This window comes from Mus musculus, chromosome 7 (assembly GCF_000001635.26).
Source record: "Mus musculus strain C57BL/6J chromosome 7, GRCm38.p6 C57BL/6J".
Taxonomy (NCBI): Eukaryota; Metazoa; Chordata; class Mammalia; order Rodentia; family Muridae; genus Mus; species Mus musculus.
The window spans coordinates 53625613-53637649 of record NC_000073.6 but is presented as its reverse complement, the minus strand read 5'-3'; the positions used below and the strand labels follow the sequence as shown (position 1 = coordinate 53637649).

Here is a 12037-nt window from a genome sequence, read left to right as displayed (position 1 = left end):
TTAATAGTTCAATAAGAGTTCCACTAGAGAATAATGAAAATGAAATGGAGAAAGACTACTCAACTTTCTTCAGTTAGAGAGAGTGGAGGTTCAGTGTCCTCAGACATAATCAGAGAAGGGAAATCTTCACTGGCAAAGAGCATCCCCTACTTTATATGCAGCTCAGAGAACTCTCTAGACAATGAGTAGTCTTCGACCTTTATTAACAGGGTCCCATATGTCAACATGTACCTTAACGCTTCACTTACAGCTGTCATAGTTGAAACATGAAATATAGTCTTCACAAGTAAACTTATATTTAGCTAACATTTTTTAAGATCTCATTTTATTTTGACATCAATAATAAAAATACTTAATTTTTGAAATACTTACTTTTAATCTCTTTTAATTTACACTTATATATATATCTACTACATGAATATAAACTGTTAAATAAAGTGTACATATTTAATATTCTACATATTTTAATCAATCCTTATACACTGTCATGGAAGTGCCATGAAGAAACTGAGAAACCCGGTTGACTCCATTGTGTAATCAGGAGGCATTTTGATATTCTAGCCCAGTTAAATTTTTTGTTTACAGTAAAAGTCAAGGTACAATCAGTTACCGTGAAATGTTCTATAACAAGTCTTTCAGGAGTATTTCTTTAATTGCTTATTAAGTGGGAGTGGGAGTGGGTACGGTATTAAACAGGGGGAAAGAGGTGGAATAGGGTTGTTTTCAGAGGGAAAATGGGGAAAGGGGATAAAATTAGTAAGGTAAATAAAAAAAACATCTAATAAAAAATAAAAGTTTTTAAAAAAGAAAACAAAAAACAAAAAATGGAAAATATAAAAATACAAATCTTAAGTACCCAGTCTTCATTATCTAACTATGATTGCTTGCAAAATACATACATATATTTCAAAATATATACATATATACTTATGAATACACACACACACACACACACACACACACACATTCAAGATAAAACCTAAAGCAAGTAACTAAAATCAAGTAAAGTTTGTTTAAAATCAACATGAACAAACCAGTACTCATAGAGCTCCCTGGGACTAAACCCCAAGCCAAAGAAAACACATGGTGGTACTCATGGATCTAGCTGCATTTGTAGCAGAGGGTGGCCTAGTTGGTCATCAAAGTGAGGAGAGGCCTTTGATCCTGTGAAGGTTATATGTCCCAGTACAGGTGGCTACCAGGGCTAGGAAGGAAAGGGGTAAGGATGGGGTGTTTTTGCAGGGAAAACCAGGAAAGTGGATAACATTTGAAATATAAGTAAAGAAAATATCTAGTTAAAAAAGTAAAAAAAAAAAAAATAATAATAACTTTGAGGGCTGGAGAGATGGCTCAGAGGATAAGATCACTGATTGTTCTTCCAGAGATCCTGAGTTCTATTTCCAACAACCAAATGGTGGCTCACAACCATTTGTAATGGTGTCCAATGCCCTCCACTGGGGTGTCTGAAGATAGCTACAGTGTACTCATATACATTAAATAAATCTTAAAAACAAAACAAACAAACAAAAAACCAAAAAAACCCAAAAAACCAAAAACAAAATAAAACAACAACAACAAAAAAAATGCTGTCTTGTCTAATAGCCAAAGACAGACTCATTCTTCCTGCACTGAAGCTACTGAGAACACCATGGGAGCCTAATGTAACTGTCTAGGTAACAATAAATATCAGCCCTTTTAATTGAGATAGAGGGCATTTAAATAATACTTCCTGGTATAATTTTTCCTTCTTAGATTTCTTTTTTTATGGTGTTGAGTGCTATTTGTATCCTTATCAGTTTATCATCAGCTTACTAGTCAATGTATTTCACGTTTTGTAGAGCTATTAAGTCTCCTGCTGAGAGGTAGGATCACAACAGATTTCAATGCAACCTTTAATTATTCTTTAATTTAGAGAAACCTGCTTTTCAGTGCTTCCTCTTAATAATCATCCACCTGTCTCATGATAAATGTTTGAATGAAAGAAGAAGAAAGAAAAAGTTCTGAGGTTATGGAAGTTTAATTAACTTATAAATGTCTAAAATAATTCAAGTTATATAAATGCAATCTTAAATGGGTCTGCGAAAATAATTTATGATAAAAATAAAACAGATAATACACGATGCCAAGATTTCAAAAATTCAAAATTTTGATATATCAATCAGTGAACTTCAGGTACCTAAAAATGTTTCTCATCATGATAAAAACATATTCATCAAATCTAATTCAAAATCAAATTTGGGGTCCCCAACCTTTTTCTGTGACTCAAAAATGTGACTCTACTCCATCAATTTACTGGTAATATAAAAGAAGTCATGTTCAGATTCTTAGGTTCCTTAACTTTATCTTCTGTCCTTAGTCTATATGTATCACAGAAGGTTTCCATTTCACTGACAGATACCTTCACAGAATCTGCTTCAGACTATAAACTGTTACATTACAAAAGCAGTACAAAACTGGAGAGTATTGGACGTACTGAAAACAACTATGAAACAACCCAGTCCTTGAAATTGCTCCCTGTTTCTTCATCTGAGCTACAGAACCAGTTGATTCTGATAAGTATCCCATTGTCCAAATATCCTCCTGGCCCCTTCTGTGCTTTGACTAAGATTCCAGCCTTCCCGGATCCTGACTGTGATGTCCTAATTTCAGATTGGAAGCAAATTCAGAAGAGTGTATTTGCCCCTTGTCCTCAACAGAAGGCTGTAATGTTAGGTAAAAGGGAAACTCACTGCTCTTGCAACTCTTGTTATTCCTACAGTGTTGCTTTGTTCAGCCTATCTATGAGGGCTTTTGCCTGGTCTTACTGTATCCTGTTTTGTCAAGCTTGGTCTTGTTTCTTGGAGATCTCATCTTTTCTGAAGGAAAATGGAGTGAATTTGAGTGAGTGGAGATCTGGGAGGATGGGAGGGAGGAGAAACTCTCATCAGGATGTATTATATTAGAGAAGAATCTATTTTCAATAAGAATAAAAATGCAAAAAATAAAACAAGGAAAAGAAAACTGTAGGCTTAGATTTTTTTTCAAAACCTACTTTATTTATGGTTCTTAAACATTTCAAATTTCCTAGTAACCCACAGACAATACGTAGGGAAAAAAGAAGGTTAATAGAAAAAGGTTTTTGTGGAGCTGTTTAAAAATAGATCCTTGGGGAAAATTCCATCCTTCATTGTCAGAATAGTAGCAGTCCAGTTTGGGACCACACACCAAACATGAATCAGTGATGGTGACACAATCCAGCAGAAACAGCAAGCCTCCACAAAATTGATGCCAGTCAATAGAAGAGGCCAGAATTAGTTTGAGTACCACAAGAAGCTCTTTGGTGAGAGTTTCTAACTATGACATGAAGGACAACAAAGACCAGAGAAACATTGCACTGCAGAACAATGCAAGAGTGTCCTATCACTGTTCGTGCTGTTCTATTTACATCATTTCTAAATATCACACCACTTTTGAAGCGTATGTTTTCAGTAAACCATTACATGCCCTCTCACATAGCAGCTTCAAGAAAAACATCACATGACACAACTGAGATGTTAAAGAAACTACAAACCTCCACTTCAGAAAACTCCCTAATAAAGGGGAAAAAATGCTATGTTTGGTACCCATTGGCACACCAATACACATACTGGCCACCAGGCTCCTTCATAATCAAAATGGCACCCGGCAAAATATAAACCAAGACCTATCAACAAGTAGATTCATTAGATAGAGTAGTTCTACAACATGATAGAGCACTTTACCTTCTCTGTGCAGAACAAGAATTAGATATGGCCTGGGAGAAGCTTTGTTCTCTACTAACCAATCAGATATAATTAGAAAGACCCTGACTATGGTAAGTAAAATATATCAAAACTAAATACTTAGACCATTAGAAGCAAAACAGTTGGTAACAATCACTGTTCAACAGGTTCCTCTGGTTATCCACCCTTGTCTCAGCTGTAGGTCCCCTAATCCTCCTGTTGCTGTTCATCATGATTGGTGCATGCACCTTTGAATGCCTCATAAATTCTTTTCTACAAGATAGAAAAATGGTAAAATACTTACTCTTTCTCAGAATCATTATCCAGTACAGCAAATAGAAATGGGTGTTCTCTATCAAGGACTTGATAGGAACACATAACACAAAGGGGGAATAAGAAACCACCCCACCCCCATTTTGTAATCAGGAGCCATATTGATAGTCTAGCTTAGATAGGTTTCTGTTTAGTGTAAAACTTATGTTTCTGTTGGTTGGGTTAGGGTTGCACTCCACCTGTAACCATGAAAATTTCTGTAACAAATTTTACAGGAAGACTTTCTTAACTGTTTTATTGTTGTTATTATGGTTGCTTTGACTACCCCCCCCCCCCCAACATACAACTTTTTGTTTGTTTTGTTTTTTGTTTTCCTTAAAAAAGGAGGTATTGGAGATTGACTTAAGGGTGATCTCTTAATTCCATCTTACAAAGAGATTGCCACCAAATCAGTTCTTAGGAGCACAAAATAAAATTTATTTGGATTTGGCCATAATTTGTGGTCATTCATGTTTCTTCTAATTTCTGAGGGAGTCACAAAAGTGGTCACCAAGGAGATGCTGGATAGAGACACAGGGAATCTTGTCATTTTCTAGCTGATTTCTCTTTAGAAAATTGTACTAATAAGTGTTTTATATAAAAAAAACATTAAAGTGTCACATACCAATAAACACAATCAATCAATCAATCAATCAATCAATAAATACCTATCTATATTTTGGATTCAATAAGTTATAATAATTATTCATATTTAGGTATGGTTTGATATTCCTTGACATTCAAGGAGAGAACATGAATTACAATGACTTCCTTTAATAAATTGCTAGTGATAAAGGTGTTTTGCTTAAGTGTCTTTCTCTTCTCCCTCATCTAATTTCATGATATAAAACACTCACAATAACACTCAGACAGAAGGAGGCAAACTTAAGAAATCTGGACATTAGGAGTATTTTAATTATGATGTGGACAGCTTTTGGGGAAAGCAATCCTCTAAATATATGAACTGGATTTTCATGGTGTAATGGACTATTAGTTCAATGGGCTTTTGTTCAAACACACCACTACTTTGCATCTGGTATTATTATGTACTTTTCAATATCATTTTTATACATACATAGTAAAGATAGAGGTGTTGTATCATAAAATGAATACATGATCACCTTTATAAGATATCACTGGACATTTATCAAGTGGAATGAACTTCCAATAGCCATATATTAAAATTCCAATTTTACACAGTTTACGGTAATAATCATATTAGTATAATACTATTTAGTTATTTTTCTGCAGTTGTTTTGATATTGTATTGTAACTATTATTCCACCAAAGATTATTAAAATTAACCATTTTAAAACATTCAGGGCATTTCCAATGAGACTTAAACACATACACACACGCATATACTCACACACATTTTATGAATTCCCAGAAATAATTCACTGATATAAAACTGCTTTTTACAGTCATGTGAAAAATCTAAGCCTACCTTTCATAGTTCTGTGTCCTCTCCCATCCAGCTTAGGGTTCAGTCATATCCTAAAATGCAGGCATTGGCATGAAGACAAGAAAAATTGTCACAATGTCCTGAGGTCTTCTAGAAAAGCTGACATTGGTACCAAATTGGATAAAAATCTAATTTGGCGAACACAATGACCAGTACAGAATTTCCTGTGGAACTGTATGAAACTTGACATATCTGTTTTGTTTGTTGGTTGGTTGTCTGGTCATTTGGTTGGTTAGTGTTATCCAATTAGTAACAAAACCTATTTGTTATTCTCGGCTCTAACAGAAAAACAGAAAGGCAGGGACTCTGTCTTTAGTGTCTAATAAGAGTTGTGTGTTCCCATCTGTTCTCCATTTTCTCTCTGTGTAGCTGTACTCAGTCTTTAACTTTAACGGGGGGGAAGGAAGGGGTGATTGAGACTGATTTCTACTTCTTACATTTCTCCCTAACCTTTGTTTTATTTAAGATCTTAGGGGTTTTAAATGGATAGCTGAATTCCATTTCATGAGCAATAGTCATGGATTGGATAAGTTCTTGAAGAAGGAAGCAAACAATGAGATAAATCTCAGAAAAATGGCATTATCTCAAATATATTATCTTTAAAAAACAAGATATCATAATATGAAAGGCTATTTCATTTGTAAGAACTTGTATTTAAATGGCTGTCAACAAGTTGCCTAAATATTCGTAGCCTCATCTCTCTCATTTGAGGAGACAAACTAACAATATTTCAGCATGTTTATGATTAGTAAAAGGTATATTATCTCTTTATAGTCACTGCTTTAGTGTTTGCTTTGCATAAACCTGACATTGTTATTCAAGTAAATTTAAAAGAAAGCTAAGAATAAAGAATTTGTCCAAAATTATTCTGGAGTGGTTTTCAAAACACCATAGCTTGTAATCATTGTGTTGGCAAAGTTAAAACTTGTTATGCTGCTGATTTCAGGAAACCTATGTACAGCAACTGTAATTCTAAAAGACCTTTGAAAGTGTCTATAGGAGTAAAGTCAGCAAGACCCAAACTACAGTGTGATTCACATCTCTAAAGAAGGACCAGGTCATGCAGTTACTCACCAAGAGGAATCTTTGTTTTGATGCGTCAGAAGTCTGAAGAGGTCATAGATGAAACAATTTTAGTTTGCAGGACTCCCTGATGGTGCAAAAATGCCCATTCTCTTACTGCAGGTCAAGGTACCTCAGAGATAAAAGCTCTCTCGCAGTAGACTTTTCCTTAGCTGAGTTCTTTTTCTTTGTGTTTCAGATGTTAGAGGAGGATATGCACAGAGACCCATGTGCAGTGGTGTGATGATACCATTCCTGAAATCTTTCCCACAAGTCAACAATTATAGACAGGGAGTCCTGACGGAGGGACAACTTCGCTATGCATCAGTTGTTATATTGCACAAGAGAAAGTATTTATGCACTGCATGAAGAAGACTTAGTGAAGGATGATCCTGCCTGTGTTTTAGCAGATGCACTTGTCTCCCTAGTCCCCATCCCTCATTAACTCTCTGGCTTATGTTGTATTTATTTTGATGCTTTCAACCCACCTAAAATTTTCACTACAATTATCACTAGACAGTCAGTCCGATGATAACTCTCCTTTAATAAAAAGAGAAGGAGGAGCTGTGGGATGGCAAACCATGACAGGAAGTGGGTCTGAGACCCTGAAGACTTGGTAAGTATACACCAGAGACAGCATAGTCTACCTGCTCCCTGTCAAATTCCTTGCCTGGAACATGTCCCACACTTCCACATAGGGAAATATGACCTGTAGTGACATAGGTCCAGAACAGAGTTCTCCACAATAATGAGGTACCCAGAGATCTAGAGAGTTCAGCCAATAAACTCCCCTTTCCAGATATTCCCCCCTGAAAAAGGTATTTAAACTCCGGTCCAACCTGAGAATTAGGTACACATCCATTTTCAATGATGAATAATCAGTGCACAGTTTGGAACCAAGGACTATCTCTTTTATCTACCTACACCATGGAGAACATAGAAAAGGCCTTTGCCTACAAACTGCAGCTTAATTCTTGAGTATAAAGACTTTCTGTGCTCCAAGTTATAAACACTGCATATCTAATGACAATCAGTGCTGCGCTAAGCCAAAGTTTCCAACAACCCTTGTGGCCGGCCAAGCACTGGACTATAATCCTTAGCTCACAAACCTCTTCAGTTCTCTTCTCTTCCATGACTCCCAGAGGTGCCTGGAGAGCCAAGAGTCCAGCCTTGTTGCAGGCCCATGGACCCCTGATCCTTTCTTCCCAACTCCTCTGTGTGACACCCTAGGGCAACTGGGTGAACAATGGTCTGATAACCCTAACTTAGGTTTCCATCATCTCAGACTATGCTTTCCCAACCCTGCAGTGGTGTCTCAGCACTCTCGATAAGCCCTGCACCCACCTGGTTTTGGAGCAGGATAAGCACAGTAAAGCACTTCCCAATGGCCATGCTCCTCAAGAGGGCAGAACATGGACCTACAATATATCAGGAAATCAAATTTGATACTATACAGCAGACAATCCATGTTTCTGCATTGACAGAATTAGTATTATGAAAATGGCTGCAGGACCAAAAATATTCCAAGGATTTAATGCAATACTGGTTGATATTTTGATGTTATATTTCAATTTAAAAACAAAACAAAACAAACAAATAAACAAAAAACAACCAAGTGTATTTAGAATCATGGCAAAGCAATCTTAAGACAATGTAAACAATGCTGGAGTAAAAATAATGCAGGAGGTGTTACAACTCCTGACTTCAAATTGTTCTGAAAAACTGTAGTGAGAAGGACAAAAATAGACAGATATTCCAATGGAATATAATAGAGAAATCAAAAGTAAACAGAGATAGATATGACCACTTAAATTTTGACACAGAAGGCAAAAACATACATTGGCAAAATGTTTAACAAGTGGTGCTGGCAAACTAGATCGTTACCTGCAGTAGAACACAATTAGGTTTACATTTTTGCCTGCATAAAAATCAACTAAAATGACTCAAAAACTTTAAAAACTGAACCAGTGAAACTTCAATAAGCCAACAATGGAACAATTCTTAAATGTTCTTGATTAAGTAAGAGCTTTCTGGATAGAACACTAATAGTACAGAACTGGCCTCAGATATGAACAAGCAGAGTATATGAAATTATTTTTTTTCAAATAGAGTTAACAGTGCTTTTCAATTTGAATATTATCAAATATCACTTTTCATTATTGTTTCCTCTTTGTTAAGTATGTCTTTTTTTAAATATATCTTTATTACGTATTTTCCTCAATTACATTTCCAATGCTATCCCAAAAGTCCCCCATACAATCCCCCCCACACCCTTACACACCCATTCCCACTTTTTGGCCCTGGTGTTCCCCTGTACTGGGGCATATAAAGTTTGTGAGTACAATGTGCCTCTCTTTCCAGTGATGGCTTAATAGGCCATCTTTTGATTCATATGCAGCTAGAGTCAAGAGCTCCTGGTTACTGGTTAGTTCATAATGTTGTTGCACCTACAAGGTGGCAGATCCCTTTAGCTCCTTGGTTGCTTTCTCTAGCTACTCTATTGGGTGCCCTGTGATCCATCCAATAACTGACTGTGAGCATTGACTCATGTGTTTGCTAGGCCCCAGCCTAGTCTCACAAGAGACAGCTATATGAGGGTCCTTTCAGCAAACACTTGCTAGTGTATGCAATGGTGTCATCATTTGGAGGCTAAATGGCAGTCTCTAGACAGTCCATCCTTTTGTCTCAGGTGCAAACTTTATCTCTGTAACTCTTTCCATGGGTGATTGTTTCCAATTATAAGAAGGGGCAAAGTGTCCACACTTTGTTCTTCATTCTTCTTCAGTTTCATGCGTTTAGCAAATTGAATCTTATATCTTGGGTATCCTAAGTTTCTGGGCTAATATCCACTTATCACTGAGTACATATTGTGTGAGTTCCTTTGTGATTGGGTTACCTCACTCAGGAAGATGCCCTCCAGGTCCATCCATTTGCCTAGGAATTTCATAAATTCATTCTTTTAAACAGCTGAGTAGTACAACCCTTGTGTAAATGTACCACATTTTCTGTATCCATTCCTCTGTTGAGGGGCATCTGGGTTCTTTCCAGCTTCTGGCTATTATAAATAAGGCTGCTATGAACATAGTGGAGCCTGTGTCCTTCACACCGGTTGAGACATCTTCTGGATATATACCCAGGAGAGGTATTGCGGGATCCTCTGGTAGTACTATATCCAATTTTCTGAGGAACTGCCAGACTGATTTCCAGAGTGGTTGTACAAGCTTGCAATCCCACCAACAATGAAGGACTGTTTCTCTTTCTCCACATCCTCGTCAGCATCTGCTGTCAACTGAATTTATGATATCAGCCATTCTGACTGGTGAGAGATGGAATCTCAGGGTTGTTTTGATTTGCATTTCTCTGATGATTAAGTATGGTGAGGATTTTTTCAGGTACTTCTCAGCCATTTTGTATTCTTCAGGTGAGAATTCTTTGTTTAGCTCTGAGCCCCATTTTTTAATGTGGTTATTTGATTTTCTGGAGTACACCTTCTTGAGTTCTTTATATATATTGGATATTAGTCCCCTATCTGATTTAGGATAGGTAAAGATCCTTTCCCAATCTGTTGGTGGCCTTTTTGTTTTATTGATGGTGTGTTTTGCCTTGCAGAAGCTTTGCAGTTTCATAAGGTCCCATTTGTCAATTCTCAATCACACAGCACAAGCCATTGTTGTTCAATTCAGGAATTTTTCCCCTGTGCTCATCTCTTGGAGGCTTTTCTCCACTTTCTCCTCTATAAGTTTCAGTGTCTCTGGTTTTATGTGGAGTTCCTTGATCCACTTAGATTTGACCTTTGTACAAGGCAATAAAAATGGATCAATTCACATTCTTCTACATGATAACCACCAGTTGTGCCAGCACCATTTATTGAAAATGCTGTCTTTCTTCCACTGGATGGTGTTAGCTCCCTTGTTGAAGATCAAGTGACCATAGGTGTGTGGGTTCATTTCTGATTCTTCAATTCTATTCCATTGGTCTACTTGTCTGTCACTATACCAGTACCATGCAGTTTTTATCACAATTGCTCTGTAGTAAAGCTTTAGGTCAGGCATGGTGATTCCACCAGAGGTACTTTTATCCTTGAGAAGAGTTTTTGCTATGCTAGGTTTTTTGTTATTCCAGATGAATTTGCAGATGTCTATTTTTAATTCGTTGAAGAATTGAGTTGGAATTTTGATGGGGATTGCATTGAATCTGTAGATTGCTTTTGGCAAGATAGCCATTTTTACAATGTTGATCCTGCCAATACATGAGCATGGGAGATCTTTCCATCTTCTGAGATCTTCTTTAATTTCTTTCTTCAGAGACTTGAAGTTCTTATCATACAGATTTTTTTCTTATTAGTTTAGATGAACTGCTAAGTTATCTATATATACTACAAAAGCCTAGTTTTGATTTATATAAATTAAAGTGATTGGTGATTATAATTGCTTAGGAGCTTAAAATTACTTCTAAATTATATTAGTCTATTTTATGTGTTAGTAAACTAGAGAATCCTTACAAAGTAAAGGAAATATATGCATTCAGGTATAGAAAATCCTATGTAATGTGTATCAAATGTCAGTGGGAAGAGATCTCAGATTATAATTGAGCAGCAAGGGGCAGACTTAGGGAAACAGAACTCTTATCTTGTGAGTGAAACATTGCTGACTGAGCTAGGAATGTGGCCTATGCCACCAGTTTCTTGGAGTAGAAATAAGACAAATGCAGGAGAAATCCTTTGGATATATGTAGTCTGTATTAAGGGACTAACAAAGAAGATTATGCAATGAGTAACAAGAATAGTCAGTTCCCCTATTGCTTGAGAAATTTGTTTGGTTGTAACTCTTTCCAAAGATAGCTAAGCATCAATAGGGAAATAAAACATGGTTTGTTCTCTCTAACCAGATATGCTGTACAAAATTATTGTGTAATCTCAGGGGCTCATTGTTAATTAACTCAACAGAAGGAAAATCCAGCAGAGTAACGCTCAGCTTGTTTTCCCTTTTGACTCAGACTTAGAAAGCAGCACAGGGGAACAAATACAGCATAAAGCTAGCTGAGTTTTCATGCCATCAGTTCTTATTTATATGACTGATTCGAGTCAACACAATGTCAGCAGTTACTAAGTTCAAGTCCTCATTGAAAAGGCAAAGTGCATGTCCGGTGTTTACTATCCAAATTATGAATAATCTCTGAAAAAATCCTAAATATATATTAGTAGATCATAGTTTTATGAGAATTTTAACTCTTTTTATATCATTATGAATTGCCTCGTGATAATAATAAACAACAAAAGCTTGAAATTCTTTAGTTTTCATGAAATTAAATATTTAAAATCTATTTTCATATTGATTGTCTCATTGGGAATCACTAAAGCTTTTGGCACTATATGTTACTGGTAGGAAACAGATTTAGGAGGTGGGTACACACACACTAAGGTAACAGTCCTAAAAAATGACTCAAGGTGTTGATATTC

General features: G+C 36.3%; 1 long non-coding RNA gene across 1 annotated transcript in view; it reads left to right on the top strand.

The window, feature by feature from the left end:
- Positions 1-6852, top strand: part of Gm33990 — a 29994-nt gene extending 23142 nt beyond the window's left edge. Inside the window, exon 3 of the long non-coding RNA XR_391470.2 lies at positions 6779-6852. This is a non-coding gene — a long non-coding RNA (predicted gene, 33990). The remainder of the gene's footprint in view (positions 1-6778) is intronic.
- Positions 6853-12037: the final 5185 nt, after the last annotated feature.